Source organism: Malaclemys terrapin, chromosome 2, assembly GCF_027887155.1.
Source record: "Malaclemys terrapin pileata isolate rMalTer1 chromosome 2, rMalTer1.hap1, whole genome shotgun sequence".
In the NCBI taxonomy this organism is placed as follows: domain Eukaryota; kingdom Metazoa; phylum Chordata; order Testudines; family Emydidae; genus Malaclemys; species Malaclemys terrapin.
Genome location: NC_071506.1, coordinates 116,071,215 through 116,088,934, shown reverse-complemented (window position 1 = coordinate 116,088,934; position 17,720 = coordinate 116,071,215). Strand labels below are relative to the sequence as shown.

The 17,720-nt window shown below is 43.0% G+C and overlaps 1 long non-coding RNA gene across 2 annotated transcripts in view; it reads right to left on the bottom strand.

Annotated features, from left to right (window-relative positions):
• LOC128832332 (uncharacterized) overlaps positions 1 to 17,403 on the bottom strand; it is a 52,557-nt gene extending 35,154 nt beyond the window's left edge. Inside the window, exons 1-3 of one of the 2 annotated variants that reach the window (XR_008443965.1) lie at positions 17,345 to 17,403; positions 13,156 to 13,283; positions 11,897 to 12,844 (exon numbers count right to left, since the gene is read on the bottom strand). This is a non-coding gene — a long non-coding RNA (uncharacterized LOC128832332). Of the gene's footprint in view, positions 1 to 11,896; positions 12,845 to 13,155; positions 13,284 to 17,344 lie in introns of those variants that run through there. The other variant, XR_008443964.1, reaches the window with a different exon arrangement.
• Positions 17,404 to 17,720: the final 317 nt, after the last annotated feature.

The following is a 17,720-nucleotide window of genomic DNA, read 5'->3' as shown; positions in this document are numbered from 1 at the left end:
TTCAGTTCCCCCCCCCCCCCCCCCCAGATTTTCCTTTCCATGGGAAACTTAGAAATTTATACTTTTTTTTCCCCTGAAACAGAGTGAATTTTTTTCAGAATTTTGAAATTTCTGTGGTACAGAAATTTTGACCTTTGACCAACTCTGTTAAAAACCTGTTTAGTTAAACCAGCCCAAACCTGTGTGACCAGGCTTATATGAGTTTACAACTGGCTTATGGCAATTTAGCTTGCATCGGCTATTTGTAAACTGACATACATGTGGCCATGAAGGTTTTCCCTGATTTGACTAAGTCAATATTTAAACCAATTTTAATTAAAACAGCACAACTTAATTATATGCTCTTTGGGGCAGAGGCCATCTTTTTGTTCTGCATTTGTACAGTGCCCAAAAGAATGAGGTCCTAGACCATGATGAGGGGTCCTAGGCACTACCACAAAACAAACAAACAAATGAAATAATAATAATTAATAATAGAAACAATTCTTGCAAAATATTTTGCAGCTGATCTCTTTCCTTACTATTTCAACTGCTTAGTGCCTGTGGAGAGTCCATTCCCAAAAGCAGGTTTAATGCGGGAACATATTTGCCTCTCAATCCACAGATTGGTTTGATTTTAGCAAAACACTATGACTAACTGATAACTTGGTTCCCTTGAAACATCAGCAGCCAAACACAAGATTGGCATCATCTCGAAAACACCACGGCAGCTATTTTTTATTTAAAATCATAATAAAAGAGGATTTTATTCTCCACATGGTATCAACTATAAGTCTGATTCCTTCTGAAAATATGATATACAGAGATCTGAAGCAAGGGAGAAAGTTACAAGCATTCAAGTGAGAAGAGAGAACCTTTGGATTTAAACTTTGTAGAAGAGAATGTTTGACTGCAATGAAGATGAGGCTGCAAACAGGACTACCTGGGTAGACTGGCTCACAACATCAAAGGATTAAAATAGGAAAAGGCCATGCAATCCCGCCCCCACACCCCTACTCAAAATTGATGAATCCACGAGTGTCAGGTATTTCCTTTCTCTAAAATTACCAAGCTGCTGATGTCAGTATCAAACTTTGTAAATATGTGACTTCTGGAGAAATATCAAATACTTCAAATACTTCCTAATTCCTCAGGGGAGGGTTGTTATCCATGGAAATACTTTCAATGTCTTTGCACCTGTAATGTGAACAGCTGCTGGGACGCCTTATTACTGTATTGCATGAACTGCTGTTCCCCCCAGCACAGGCAACATCACAGAGAACTCATTTTTGTAAGAGCATCGGTCTGGATCAAAATACCCAGAAGAAGCATGTTTTAATAATGCAGAGTGAGACTGTCAGTCACTCTAAGCGCCCCTGCCGAGGAAGAATTGAGATTAAGGTGCCCCTGTTCTCCCCCATGATAAGTTGTGACATGGGAGGGAAAGCAACCTCCGCAGAGTCCCTGCTCTCCCTCCCTCCCAGATGGGCAGGGAGCAGATGGAGCCTTGGCTCCTCCTCTTACAACATACCAGCCAGTGCAGCTGAGTTAGCACACAGGGGCAGTAATCCGTGTCAGGCTGGCACATATGACTTTCCTCCCACACCTTCCCAAGAGCAAGGGAGGAACCATGGACCAGATTATGACACTTTGAGGCTAAAACCAGGTCTAGACGTACAGTGCTGCAGCTGTGCCGCTGCAGCACATCTGGTGAAGACGCTCTATGCTGATGGGAGACAGCTCTCCTGTTGGTATAATAAAACCACTTCCACAAATGGCAGAAGCTGTGTTGGCATGAGCTCTCCTGCCAACATAGGGCTGTGCCCACGAGCACTTATATCAGCGTAACTTATGTCACTGGGGAGGGTGGTTCATTCATATAAATTATGCCAACATAAACTGTAGTGTACACATAACCTAAGCCTTATTTCCTGGCCTGCAGCTGGGGCAGCACAACTATGCACTGCCCTACACACAGAGTCTGTGGCAAAGCCACAACCGAGTCCATAATGTGGAAGTGTTAAAGCAGGTAAATAATGCACTGACCCACTATCATGCAGGTGCCGGTGGTGAGGCAGGGAGCATACTATCCAAGTCAGATATGTTAAATTTAGATCTACATCCTCCACTCCACCAGTGTAAAACCGGCTTAACCATGGGGAACTAACTGCAAGGAGTCTGAGTGCATGTAGAAAACAGTGAGTGCTTCCTCTTCCTGTTCTCTAAACTCCCTGAATTGTCAGACAGGCAAGCCTATGGTTGTAGAGTGGGGGTGGGTTAATAGGAATTATTGGGGCAGCACTGGGACAAGAACACATTCATTGTACAACCACAGATGTATACAAATAATATGCAAGTTTTACACCTTTTTCATCATAATTTTTTTCCATTAAACTCTCCATAATGAAAAAGCTGACCTGCTTGTCCAGGTTCAGGGGCAATATAACTAGCATAACTAGTTTGGCATTCAGTGGTGCATAAAATGAGTGTAACATGCATGCTGAGAAAGAAGAGTGTAGCAGGAAAAGCAGGAAGGTGTAGGATAAGGTAGAAGAGTGGGGCAATGGGTATGAGAACAGTGACAACACTTCCTGTTCTGCTAGGCCACAGACTCAGTGCTGGCTCACTCGCCTTATATTTTATATTAAAAAATTAGGTTCTTGTTTTTCCTATAAGTCTCTATGGACAATTAGAGAGCTAGTAGGTATGTGACTCTACAAATACCCAAATGACATCATCATAGGACCTAATCACATCAGCCATACCATCAGGGGCTCGTTCACCTGCACATCTACCAATGTGATATATGCCATCATGTGCCAGCAATGCCCCTCTGCCATGTACATTGGCCAAACCGGACAGTCTCTACGCAAAAGAATTAATGGACACAAATCTGACATCAGGAATCAAAATACTCAAAAACCAGTGGGAGAACACTTTAACCTGTCTGGTCATTCAGTGACAGACCTGCGGGTGGCTATATTACAACAGAAAAACTTCAAAAACAGACTCCAAAGAGAGACTGCTGAGCTAGAATTGATATGCAAACTAGACACAATCAACTCCAGTTTGAATAAGGACTGGGAATGGCTGAGCCATTACAAACATTGAATCTATCTCCCCTTGTAAGTACTCTCACACTTCTTAACTGTCTGTACTGGGCTAGCTTGATTATCACTTCAAAAGTTTTTTTCTCTTAATTAATTGGCCTCTCAGAGTTGGTAAGACAACTCCCACCTGTTTATGCTCTCTGTATGTGTGTATATATATCTCCTCAATATATGTTCCATTCTATATGCATCCGAAGAAGTGGGCTGTAGTCCACGAAAGCTTATGCTCTAATAAATTTGTTAGTCTCTAAGGTGCCACAAGTACTCCTGTTCTTCTTTTTGCGGATACAGACTAACACGGCTGCTACTCTGAAACCTACAAATACCCAAGGCAGCAATAGGTGATTAATTGAGAGAGGAAGTGATTTTTATTCAGATTATTTAAAACTCTTTGGGGCCTGATTCTCCTCTCATATACCATGGTGTAAATCAGAATGAACTCCACTGAAAACCATGGAATTGCATCAATGCAAAAGTGATACAAGGTAAAAGAGTATCAGGCCTTTTGTGTTTTAACTCCTATTTAATCCAAATATCTAACACTTGGAAGAAAAGCTCTCTTTGTTAAATACTCAATAGCCACACGGAGGCACAACAGAGCAAGAAAAGGGAGCTGGTGGGGTAGAGCCAAGCATGGGAAAGCTTTTACTGCTTACACACACAGGTCCTAGAGTTAGCACCAGCAATGATAGCAAACAGAGAAAGATTAGCAACATTCCTACGGTGCTACTTCTCATCCCCAAGCCCACCATTTGCCAGAGATGGGCGTGAAGCAGCACCCTTGATCTGAATACCTCTGAGCTTGGGAGGGGTTGAAATCTGGATGAGAATCTTACACCGTGGGCGCACCTGTAATATTTGAGGTATAAATCATATCCCTGTTGTGCAGAGAATTAACTGCCTGAGATCTGAGCTCGACAGTAATATTCAAATCACAGCAGGCTGTCTTGGCCCAACACAGTGAGACAGCCAAAGTTTAGTCTAGTTCAAATGTTTTCCTCCTTAAGGATATGCCAAGTGATTTGCTAGTTCAGCTAATCTGAATTGGTGGTGGGGCAAAATAAGCACTTTCCCCTCTTAATTATAGTCTTTATATTACATGATTTGGGTTCCTCTTGCCATTGTTTGTAACACAGGATAGTACTGCATAATAGCATGTAACTTGATACTGCGGCAGGAGGGGCTGTTCAGCCAAAGCAAGCCCAAGTAGAAAACAGCTCTTCTCCTAGCCAAACAGCTGAACAGCAGCAGGGAAATCTCCCCATCTCCCCCCTCCTTCCACTCAGTGCTGAGCTGTGCTAGCCACAGTAGGAAAGGCCAGTGGGCTGTCCCACACACTGTTCGTATGCAGCTAATTACGGCCATGAGAATCTTGTTGGCACGATTGAACAAACTTCACACTGGTGTATCCTGACTGAGCTAAGCCTGTTATGCTTGGCGCACAGTCCCTGATTTGTGTGTTTGTTTATTTATTTATTTGCTTTAAGAAAAATAAAGAGAAACTGCCCCCGCGATTTCAGTTTTTAGTCACCAAGCGCCAAACATTGTAGCCTTCCCTCAGACAAAATTCCCACTGATTTCAATGGAGTGTTGCCTGAGTAGGGCCCACAAAATCAAACCCAATGTCTCTCAACCCATATCTACACTACAGGCACTACAGCAGCACATGTAGAATAAACGCTTCCTACAGTGACACAAGGGATTTTTCCATCAATGTAGAAACTCACCTCCACAAGTGACAGTAGGTTTCACCCCTGAGCACTGTAGCTATGCAGACGTAACTTTAAGTGTATGACCAGCCTAAAATAGGATGATATTAGTATCTTATGCCTGGGACAATGATCTTTCAGTACTTCACTGGCTACTCATTGTTCTGAACTGGGTAGGGGGACGGAGATGTTATGCCAGACTAAAATAAACTTTGATTTATATCTCCACCCTCAGAGGCCTACATGAGGGAGTCTGAATATGGAGCCTTGGGACAAATTCTGCCCTCATTGACACCAGTGCAATTCCACTGAAGTCAATGTGCTTGTGCCAGTGTCAAGTCTTGTCTGCAGACTAACTGCACCATTTTACTTTAAACTGGTTTAGTGAAAGCGGTGCAAACCCCTGGGTGGACACTCGCATTTCCGTTTAAAAGTGATTTACTTTTGTTTAGCTCAGACCTGATCCTAATCAACTTAAGCCAACCCTAAATAAATGTCCAAAAAGATATTTGTATTGGTTTAACTAAATCAGTTTTAATCACTCCTTTAGTTTTAGGTCGGGTCTACACACACTGAACTAAACTAAAGATATGACTTTAAACTGATTCAGTTAAAGTGTTGCAAACCTCTGTGTGGACACTCCTATTGATTTAGACCTGATTTGTAGAAGGGGTTACCTTACATCCCTCAGGCTCAGTCTACATTAAAAAGTTAGGCTGACACAGCTACGTAGCTCAAGAGTGTGAAAAATCCATGCCCCTGTGCGGCATCGTTAAGCCAACCTAACCCCCAGTGTAAGCAGCACTAGGTCAATGGAAGAATTCTTCTGTCACCCTCGCTACCAGCTGCCCTCTTCTTGTTTACAAAGTCACCAGAAAGTGAGAACAGGCATTTGCATGACACTTTTGTAGCCAGCATTGCAAGGTATTTACATGCCAGATATGCTAAACATTCATATGCCCCTTCATGCTTCGGCCACCATTCCAGAGGAGATGCTTCCATGCTGATGATGCTCATTAAAAAAAAATGCATTAATTAAATTTGTGACTGAATCCTTGGGGGAGAATTGTATGTCCCCTGCTGTTTTACCCGCATTCTGCCATATATTTCATGTTATAGCAGTCTCAGATAATGACCCAGCACATGATGTTCACTTTAAGAACATTTTCACTGCAGATTTGACAAAACGCGAAGAAGGTACCAATGTGAGATTTCTAAAGATAGCTACAGCACTTGACCCAAGGTTTCAGAATGTGAAGTGCCTTCCAAAATCTGAGAGGGATGAGGTGTGGAGCATGCTTTCAGAAATCTTAAAAGAGCAACACTCCGATGCAGAAAACTACAGAACACAAACCACCAAAAAAGAAAATCAACCTTCTGCTGGTGGCAACTGACTCAGAAAATGAAAATGAACATGGGTCATCTGCACTGCTTCGGACTGTTATCGAGCAGAACCCGTCATCAGTATGGACACATGTCCTCTGGAAACTGACACACACAGAGGTGATGTGACTTGCCCAAGGTCACCCAGCAGGCCTGTGGCAGAGCCAGGAATAGGACCCAATACAGGTACGGATTCTGATTTCATATGGGGATTAAAAAAAAGTGACATCATTAAGTTAAAGGAATTAGACTGATGTGAATTAAATTAGAATCAGACCCGCAACATTTTGCTCCACTCCAAGTACTCCCTGGTCCACAACTTTCAGACAAACCATTTGTTCCCTTAACCAGAATTAGTGCCCTGTTTTCTCTGTCACTCATGAACTTTGTTCCACAGAGGGATACAGAATTCTTCATCAAAGAGGAGCGGACTAAGTCCAGTACTGTTCTTCATATTCTACCAATCATTAACTCTGCAGATGTCTTTCTGGTATCTTTCTTTTTTCTGCTATGTAGTCAGGATACCCCCACGCTTTTTTAAAAGCTTTCCTATTTGTTGAGAAAACAGAAAGAACTTTATAATGTTGATGAAGCTTTCAACAGGCACTGTTTGTTTGTGGAAGTGTGTTCTGAAGAGAGTAACACACTGTTCCTTACTCCCAAGATAACAGCAGAAGAATTCTTCTGCTTGGTGAGAAGTGTAATCCCTCTAAATCTACAAGTCAGACAGGGCACTGATAGCTTTCTGAGAACTGAACAGACATTATTACATGTCTGGTAGTAAACTAGAAGAAGCTGTTTCTGTGTAAGTTAGTTATCACAATAAAGAGTTTCACAAATAGATCTGTCTGAATTCTCTACAAGACATTGGCTAGCCCAGTGATTCTCAGACTGTGGTCCATGTATCTCTGGTGGTCTGCTGAGAGCTGATTAGTCTCAAGGTGCTGGCTTGGCTCCTTTTTTCCAGCTTCTAAACTGCATTAAAAGGCAGTTAAAAACACATTAAATTTTCCTAATAGGAAACACAAGCAGTTACCATATGGTAGGTGCCACAGGGATGTTATGTGACAGTCAATGGGAGGGGAGGTATGTGCTGTTGTGAGGGGAGAAAGAAAGAGGTCCTTAGTAGCATAAATAGGAGGGAAGGAAGTTCCTCAATACTCTCTCTGTAAAGTTGTGGTCCACATTATGAAAAGGTCTGAAAACCCTAGGCTAGATGGATTTTTCATTGCATATATAAACAATAGACGGTTACGTGGCTCATAGCCAGAACTGGCCATTAGAGGGCAGCATGCACCTAGCACACATATTAACAGTTTTTCTTTCAGATTACAGGATGTCCCAATAAGCAAAAACATAAGTATCATGATCTCCATCTTACAGGTGAGGAAACTGACACACACAGAGTTGATGTGACTTGCCCGAGGTCACCCAGCAGGCCTGTGGCAGAGCCAGGAATAGGACCCAATACAGGTACTGATTCTAATTTCATATGGGGATTAAAAAAAAAGTGACATCATTAAGTTAAAGGAGTTACACTGATGTGAATTAAATTAGAATCAGACCCCCACAATTTTGCAAGGGTTGAGGAAACCTAAAAAAAGGAAAGAACAATCTCCCACTAGAAAAGCCATTCTCAGTTAAGCACCTACTCACAGAGAGTACAGTCATACAACATCACGTGTTAGGAATAAAAATGCTGTAATGTCTTATCTTTAGATGAGCCAGCCACCACCTTTCCCCAGTTCCTTAAGATATAAGGGAGAATTAGATCGCTGGCGAACACCGCTGGCTGAATGGCTGAATGGATGTCCTCAGTGAAATATTCACTCCATAGCTCCTTCTTGGGCTCAGGTAATGAAAATAGAAAGAAATACCCTGGCAGGCATTAACTGGGACACTTGTGGCTGCAACTTGATTTGTTTTACAAGAAGCAATGAAACCTGGTTGCACCTCCTGGATATAATCTTCATTGCTTTATGCAATCCAGTTCTGACATTGACAGTTTGGCTGCTAAAGAGGTGTGTCATGCTCTGAGTACTGTATTAATAGACTGTCAAATAAGTAAACAATTGCATTTTCCCATAAAACAAATGCAGACTAATGCTGCTTCTTCCTCAGTTGGATAGGACTGTTCATAGGAGACAGGATTCTGTATGTCAATGTGATAGGTTGTTCCTTTATTCCATCTCTTTTCACCCACTGACATGCAATCCCATAGGTGAAGTGTCTCATGTTATGTATGTAGGATACACAGAGTAGAAATAAACTGGGATTAGTGAGTAAGCAATGATTTTGTTCAGCTCACTAGAAACAGCGTATTTGCCCAATCACATTACCAACATTTTTTAGAACTTTTGGGGCATAGGTCAGAGATTTGTAGCATAATGTGATATAAATGATTTCAAGTGACAGACACACCCAGAAAAATCTTTTAGACTATGGGTTAAATCCAGAGGCTGTTCATACACTGAGCCAGGAACAAACTGCGCACAATTTAACAGGAACATTGGTGGATGTCAGGCAGGGACCACATGCTGTTCCAATCAAGTACTGGGACACTAGTGAGCCATAGAATACCAGATGTGTTCCATGGTTCTGGTCACACAGTGCGAGTGCGACCAAGAATAAAGTAGGTGTGGCTAGCTCACAGGCCAGGTTCTTCCACAAACACACACTCTGGCCTGATACAACCATAGACATACCTCATACTGATAATTCATCACTTACTACAAAACAGAGTAAAGCAGCACACTATGTGCCTGGAATGTCTTTACCTCCCCACACCCCAAGTCTACCAGGTGAGATGGCAGAACAAATGGAAGAGGACCCCCACCAGTTGAGGGCCCAGCTTGGTGAGAGGCCAGTGAAGAATGGAAAAGATCTCCCACGCACCCTGCAGCACACAACTGTGCTGGACAGAAGGACTGCTTGTTCTGACACCAAGCTCTCTGCCTCAGGAAGGTGGAATAATTAAACTACAGCTGTTCCTGTCCCACCCTCTACAGGTCAGTGGATTTTTGCGATGGAAGGCATGTCTACACTGTAATTAAAAACCCATGGCTGGCCCATGCCAACTGACTCAAGCTTGCAGGGCTCAGGCTAAGGGGCTGTTTAACTGCAGTATAGACGTTTGGGCTTGGCCTGAAGCCTGGACTCTAGGACCCCATGAGGTGGGAGGCCCCCAGAGCTTCAACTGCAGCCTGAGCCCAAACAACGACACCACAATTAAACAGCCCCGCAGCCCTAGCCCTCCGAGCCCAAGTCACCTGGCACGGGCCAGCTGCAGGTGCCTAATTGCAATATAGACATACCATTACTGGCTAGAGCATAGGCCCATTATGGTGCATACCTCTGGAGAAAGCTCACTCTGATATCTACTTTACATTCCCTTTTGCATATAATGAGAATTTAGCCCTCACTGCATGTAAGGTACATTTTTTGAATGAGACACCACAAGTTAAACTCTTGTGAACATACATTCTTCTCATAGGAACACAGGACATAGGACTGAGAGGGACCTCCTGCATCACTGAGACCAGTGCCCTGCTCTCACAGGCAACCCCAGCATATAATCCCATTCATAAAATTAAAAGATCCATCTTAAAAGTAGTTAGGTTTTTTTGCCTCCACTGCCCCTGTTCTCAGGGCAGCCATATTACTTACAATGACTGCAACCTGAATATCTCCTGAAGGAAGATGTTGTCTTCTCTGCAGTCTGTGCCATGGGCTATGTGATAAACAATTTGGTCATTAGAAATATCAGTGCTATTTGGTGACTTGGTGACTTGCCTGCCAGAGGCCACAATGGCAGATCTCATGAATAAACTAGAAAAACTGCCACTGAGAGCCCACCGTGATGTCACCTTGGTAACAGTGGGGTAAGGAAGTGTAGGAGACAGGTCCTGGAAGCATGATTTCCAATGTATTTTACATGCAAAATAACAGTCTTAGTGCAACAGTAGGGTTGAAATGTTTAAATGTTCAAGAGTAAGGAAAGTCAGAGTTATTGTTCCATAGCAACCATACGGTGATTTAAAAATCCTATCAAGTTTAATTAGGAAAAACCAACAGGGCTATATAGAAATGTAATAGGTGCTATAGAAATTGATGACAGAATTTAAGAGCGCCGTACAAGAATGTAGCCAATTATAACCTGTTCATCATCTCCATTTATCTGAAAAATAAACACATTGTCTTTGTCTCATCATGCCACATATAGCCTCTGTGAGTAATTGCATAATCTTACTAACGTTACTGCTCTCCTTCCTCCTTTACACCTCCCCACCTGCCTTCTTCTCCACCCACCTCACTCCCCATGCTAAATCCAATATTCATGGTTTTAAGCCCCTTGGGCCCTGGAATTCTCAAAGGGGGTGAAGGGGTCACCCTTAGTGCCACATTTGCATCTCCTGGGTTCTGGGATGGGAACTGTTTCCAGCACAATTTAGAACAGTCCCAGGGGCTGCTCTAACTTATGTTCATCTGCAGTAGCCACCTACGGTCTCTAGCAAAATCTCAGACCAGCCAGAATGTAGTTCACTCTGGCCACACACCTTCATTCCTCCCCCCAGCACAACCTGTCCTAGACCCCAACCAAACACGCTCCTACATTGGGGATGCAAGGGTGGGTGACATAGGGCTGTTCCATCAGATTCTACTGTACTACTATAGACTCTTCCTTTTGCCAGGATATTACCTGAGGGGGACATGCACCAGCTTTACAGGTGGTACATGCCAGCGGAGTTGGTGTACAGAGGATTCAGGGAACCCCAGAATCAGGGTCCTTGTCTTCTATCTGTACGGGGAGACACCTAGAGCTTTTCTGGCCGTGTTAAAATGCTAAGTCATAATGATTAGTTTAATATTTCAAATCTAATATTGCCTCAGACTAGATTTTCCATTGATTTTCTCTATTCCAGAGGTTTGGTGCATTTGCAAAAGGTGGCTCCCAGTGAGCACACACTGAAGCAGCAGCACCATGACCTTCTGAAAGGAAGTAGAGTGTCCTTCCATCCACACCCAGCCAGCTCAGCCACCAGTCACTAGGGCCCACTCTCACAGTTGCTCAGCAGCAGCTATGACTTGTCATTTTCCTCCCCTATCTCTGCTCCTCTGCCCAGTGCAGCTCAACAGGGAGAGCTGGGAGGGAAGCACAGAGAGCGGGTGAAGAGGAGGAACAGAACCGGTGCTGATCGGAAACCTGGGGATGGGAGAAGAAAAATGTGCTGCTACAACCCCTTGCCCCACTAAGTCTGTGGTGAAGATGGTCCATTGCTAACAAGGAAGATTAACTAGCCCTCCACTGTCCCTGACTACTCCCAGGCTTGAGGAGATAGAAGAGCTCCTACTCTTTAGGCCCTGCACTGAGATCTGGGAAATGGAAAGGGCTGGGATAGAAGTCACTGAGAATTATGGGTGCTCAGCTCCTCTGGAAAAATCAGACCACTTAGGTGCTTGAATACAGATGGAGATGCTGAACTTTAGGCACTTAAGTTTGAATATTTTCCCCGAACTGACAGGGGCAGGAACAGGTCTTTAGTCTCCCACAAGTAACCCCGGTTGAGGGAAGATCCTCCACATTCCCCCAACTTCCTACTCCATAGGCAGGGGTGGCCAACCTGAGCCTGAGAAGGAGCCAGAATTTACCAATGTACAGTGCCAAAGAGCCACAGTAATACATCAGCAGCCCCCCATTAGCTCCTCCCACCCCTGCTCCCAGCGCCTCCAACCCACTGGCAGCCACTCCAATCAGCGCCTCCCCCTCCCTCCCTGCACCTCCCGATCAACTGTTTTGTGGCGTGCAGGAGGCTCTGGGGGGAGGGGGAGGGGGAGGAGCAAGGGCACGGAAGGCTCAAGGGAGGGGGTGAAGTGGGGGCAAGGCCTGTGGCAGAGCCAGGGGTTGAATAGTGAGCACCACCTGGCACATTGGAAAGATGGCGTGTGTAGCTCCAGCCCCAGAGTCGGTACCTATACAAGGAACCGCATATTAACTTCTGAAGAGCCGCATGTGGCTCCGGAGCCACAGATTGGCCACCCCTGCCATAAGGGATAGAGGGGTTGCATCTTTGGAGCTGCCAGTGAACGCAGGAGGGCAAGTGAGACCAGGCAAAACCCCACCCCCCAGAAAATCCCTGCTGACTATTTTCTGACACTTTCCTTAACATGGATGCCATCTGGCAGGCTGTACAGAGAGAGCCTGAAATCTGTGCTGTGGAGTGGGCAGGATGAAAAAGAGCATAGTGAAGGACAGCCTACTGGAGCAATGATAGAGCAAGATGATTTGGAACACCTTGATAGAGGAAAAGAAGAAGGGAGGCAGCATTGCCAACTCTTGTGAGTCCTGCGCTCTTTGGTGTTTTTTTTAAAGCTCCAGATCCTGGAGTCTTGTGATTATGTAACAATCTTTATCCGGCTTGTCCTTGTCCATCCTTCCTGACAAACGCAAGTCAACGCCACACCATTCCATTTTGTTGAGAGCACGTTCTTTCCATTTCTGGTCAAAGAGTTTTGTTATGGAATCAGCCCAGCACGTTTTCGGTCTGCCCAGTGGTTGCTTGTGGTGTCTGGGGATCCAGTCACTGATGCGGGTTGTCCACCTATTGTCTTGTCTGAGGACTACATGACTTGCCCATCTCCACTTTGTGTCGTACATCGCCTGCACTACAAAGGTCACTATTTGTTACAAGTCACAACACAAGAACACTATCATCTGATGCAACAATCTTAGTTTTTATTTTTTTAAAGTAAGTTTCTATCCTTCATGATTACATAGAAATGCTTGAAACCATAAACCTAGGAGATTTAAATATCAGAAGACAAATAAAAAGAACCCACAAATTTATTTTTTTTTTTAAATTTTGTGATTTTTAGACAATCTCGCGATTTTTGAAAGCTTGAAATTGACAATATTGATCAAGGGTAGATGGAAGAAGTAAAAAAAAAAAATCAAACTAAACAAGATGTGTACCTACCTTCACCTCCAACATTTTGCTCATCTGTTTCTCCATTGTTGGTCTGTCTTGTCTATACAGATTGTAAGCTCTTTGGGGAAGCGACTTTGCCTATCTCTGGGTTTGTACAGCACCCAACACATTTTCAGCTATAATATAAACAATAATAAAAATAATAAATACACATAATTAAAGACGACCTAATTTTACCCACCTCTAAAATGGGTATAATACAGTTGTGAGAATGGGTTGGTTAATACTGTACTTGCAAAGTACTTTGCACAGGAAAATTTTTGTATAAAGTGATAATTATTACAACTTTATCAACCTGGACCAGGGCTCAAGAAGAAAGGGGCTTTGTTTATGCAATTATAACACAACAGTTTAAGTTTCAATAAGAGATAGTGCATTGTATGCAATAGTACATTTCTGTACTTTCCCCACACATGTTCATCTACATACATTGAAACTCAATATGATGTATAATATATAATGTAATCCCGTAGCACAAATCAAGATTAATTGACACCCCTCTGTCCACCACAGCTGCACACATGGTCAGTACAGCACAAATGGGGGCTGTCTGCAAATCACTAAGTAGCAAAGAGCAGACCTTGGATTACTGTGGTCTACAGTAATATATCACTTTCCATAAAAAGAAAAGAACATTGTGCTCTCTCGCTCTCTTTCCCACCACCGTTTCACCCCAGCTAATCAGGTTGCCACAGCAAACTCTCTCATCCCCCAACACTTGCATTGCAGCATGAATATTTTTTAATCCTGGAGGAGTTCTACTGCGCAGTCGTAAAACAAAACCAATAGGGGAGAGGAGAGGAAAAGACTCTTTAACAAAAACCCCAGGAGGAAAACTAATAAAAGTGTAATGGCCATTCTTTACTAATGGCTTCAAAGTACTCTCCTGGAGTAGAGACAGATGCAGGAGCACCAATATAAAACAAACACCCAGTTCTACTAGACCATGACTCTCTTCTTGAGTCCCTAGTATTGTCTAGAATTCCACCTTCCACCCTCCTTCGCCAAACCTCACTGAACATTTTAAACATTCTGTGTGAGTTATAGCCCATTTCCAGTGATATTAACAATTTAGGATGTATGTAAAAATTATCTTTCAATACCAAGTCTAACTAGGTAGTTATATGGCCCTCATCACTATAATAACTGAGCACCTCAGAACCATTAATGGATTTTATCTTCATGACACCTCTGTGACATTGGGAGGTATCATACTCATTTCCTAAATGGGTAACTGAGGCAGAGAGAGACTAAATGACAGGAAGTCTATGGCTGAGCCAGGAATAGCCCCCAGTCTCCTGAACCCCAGCCCAATGTCCTTCTTAACTCATTTTGTACTCATTCTAAGTACTGATTCATAGTAGTAGTAGTGTAACTATACACTGCACTCTCTACTAACATGCTTACCCTAAAAGGCTTACACATCAGAAGTCAAAACACAGACATATTACAGCTAGGGAGATGGATCTGGTTTCTCTTGGAAGAAAATTCAGATCCAGGACCAAACTTGGTGGCTCAGACCCATTACAGAAGCCAACCAGAGAGCTGATATAATTCTGATCAGATTATGGACTGCCCTCTCTGTGTATCTCATCTGATTCACAACATTATTTGTTTACAAGAGGACAGAGGACCTATTTCTGAGCAAGATAGGCAAGACCAAGAAAGACAACTTTCTGTAGTGAATCACATAGTAGTTCTTGTGCATTACAGAAAAAGTTTTCCTGTGCTTAGACATTTTCTGTTTAAACCTCTGTTTGGCTTGATATATGTGCACACACATACACACGCACACACACCATCTGTTGTCTCACATTCGTCAAAGTTATTTTGGTTTCTGAATTCAGAATATAACGTGCAGGCTCTCTGCTGTGCAGTGAAAAGAGAATTTTCCTGGCAACTCTACTCTTGTGTCACTCACTACATCTGACCTAAGGCCCTTTCAGACCAAATTTCCAAACATGCTAATCACCCTCAGCACTCTCCATGGATACATCCCTGGAGAAATTCTACATGCAGCAGATCTGATAAAAAAAACCAAGCATGTCAGCTTTAACTCTCAAAGTATTTTTTCCTCCAAGTTCCATGCACACACACACACACGTGCAAATGCCCCAAGTGTCAAACAGTCCTGTCCCTTCAGAACCTGTAGCAGCAGAAAGAGAGGTGGGGGTGTATAGCACAAGGTTTCACAGAGTATAACTCTGAGTCTCAGGGATCAAGGGTTATGACATTTTTATGGACTTTTTTTTCCCCCCTTGTACATGAATATGAAGCAACTGTAAGAAACAAACATCTGGTTTCACTTTTCTTTTCTCCACCACTGTTCCCATATGACACAACCTTAAAACTTGCCAGTGTTCTGGTCCCTGACAAAATGAACTATTTGTGCCAGCACCCTGCCAGGAACCAAGCTCTTTCTAGATCATCACTGTGAGAGTATGCTGCACTGGAAAAAAATAATACTTCCATCATAACTAGAACGGAGGGGAATCCAGACTTTGTCCAACCAACAGCTGCATTGGCAACTTGCCAGGAAGAAGACCAAGCCCTTCCTTTAATTTCCATAAAATAGAATGTATCGCAACCTTGTGGAGGTGTGGTCTGCAAAGATCCCAGAGTGCAATGCTTCATCTTGAGCTGAATGGCCTAGCTGTATTTACATTCTGTGACCTGTAGTCTGCATGGACTGCATCTCCGTAACACAGATGAGGACAGCTGCAGACCACACTGTGGAACTCCCTGGGGGGTAGCCACACTTGGTGTAGCATTAGAAAAGCAAACTAATAAATACAGAGTGGGTGAGGTCCACCCCTCCTTACCTTTGATTTATGTTTAATGTTGCCACAATGGGATGGGATTCTATGAAGCAACATGTCATGCTTTCCTCATTTCAGAAACTTGTCTTGCAGCCTAAGATTTGTGGCCCAGATTCCCTTCTGAGGTCTGCTCTGTGCAGGAGAGGAGGGGGCCCATAAGGCAGCCAGTTATGGCTCCCTGGTTCTTATAGCATATCTGCACCAGCCTTCACCCCAGCATAGGTTAGAACAGCTTAGGAACTTCTGTAACTTAACCCAGTTGATAATGGTCCCCAGGAGACCGTAAACCAGCTTGGGCTGGTGGCACACAGTTGTGCTCTGGCCCTGCCCCCCAACACGACCACTACACTAGAATCCAAGCCAAAGTTTGGATCTCCATTTGGATTTCAATTTCCCCAAAGCTCAGGGGTTTCCGGATGTATTCTTTTTTAGTTCAGGCCAAGTCTATTCAAAGTGAACTGTGACCCAGTAGAAAACCTGAAAGCCACTCAAGTTTTCCTCATGGCAGAGTGATACATTGCCATGCAGCAGAATTAGGAAAAGAAACTCAGAAGACTAGGGGCTCTGAGGCTTATCTGTTGAAGGTGGTCAAGTTCTTGTTTCCCACATATAAAAGACGGGTATATTGATATGGCAGAATTTGTTTCCATATGAACATCTTCTTCATCAGATTGAAGACAAAACTGAAATATGGGAAAGAATCTCTCTCTTATCCAAAGGAAACACAGATATACATATGATTGGCACATAGGACTGTTAGAGAGACATTATGTTTAGGAGCAGGGAAAGAGGTGGTTTAGCAGTCCTGGATGGTTTTGCAAATTGGGTTTTGTTGTTTATTCACAATTTGATATATAATAATAATTTTGTATCACTGTTTTAAAATCAACCGATATTTCTGAAAAACCCAGTAAAATGGCCATAATGCTCAAATACAGATCTGTGGCTTTGTTTGTTTCCTTAGGCTGGCCAGTTATCACTCTCTCCTCTCACGTTCAAATCCCTTGAGCAGACGATGTGTATTCTTATTGATGCTACAACATGACAGGAGTGGGTTGCAATCTTTTAGACAAGATCTTCAAAGTGAATTCCCCTAACTTGTAAAGTTTATTCTCCAAAACTATTGAAAAGCACCAATGAGAGGTTAGGCCCCTACAATATCCATCACACTCCCACCTCCCATGCTCCTCACTTCATTTCTCCCCAAACTGGTGAAAGAGAAATACAGATCTCTCCAGCCTTCAGATAAGCAGCTCGTAGATAATAAGTTAGCACATTTCTTTTAATTTGGAATGCTCTGTACAGCTTCCTGGTACCTTTGGATTTAGGCAACTTTATCACAGTGAATAAGTACTTACACAGGGAGAAGATATCCGATAGTAGTGGAACTCTTTCATGTAACAGACAAAGGCAAAATAAGATCTAATGACTGGAAGGTACAGTTAAAAAAAAAAAAAAATCAAACCAAAAATCAGACAACTAAACCATAAGAATAACTAACCATTTAATCAGGAACTAGCAAATTCATCATCACTTGGAGTCTTTAAATCAAGTATGAATGGCTTTCTAAAAGATATGCTCTTGTTCAATCACAAGTGCTTGGGCTTGATAGTGTTCTCTTACATAGTACAAAAGAATAAGTCCCTCCACTGTAGTAATTATAGAGTGAAAATCTACGGTCAAGAGGTCAGAATAGATTGTCTGGCCTTCAAAATCTATAAATCTATGAATATA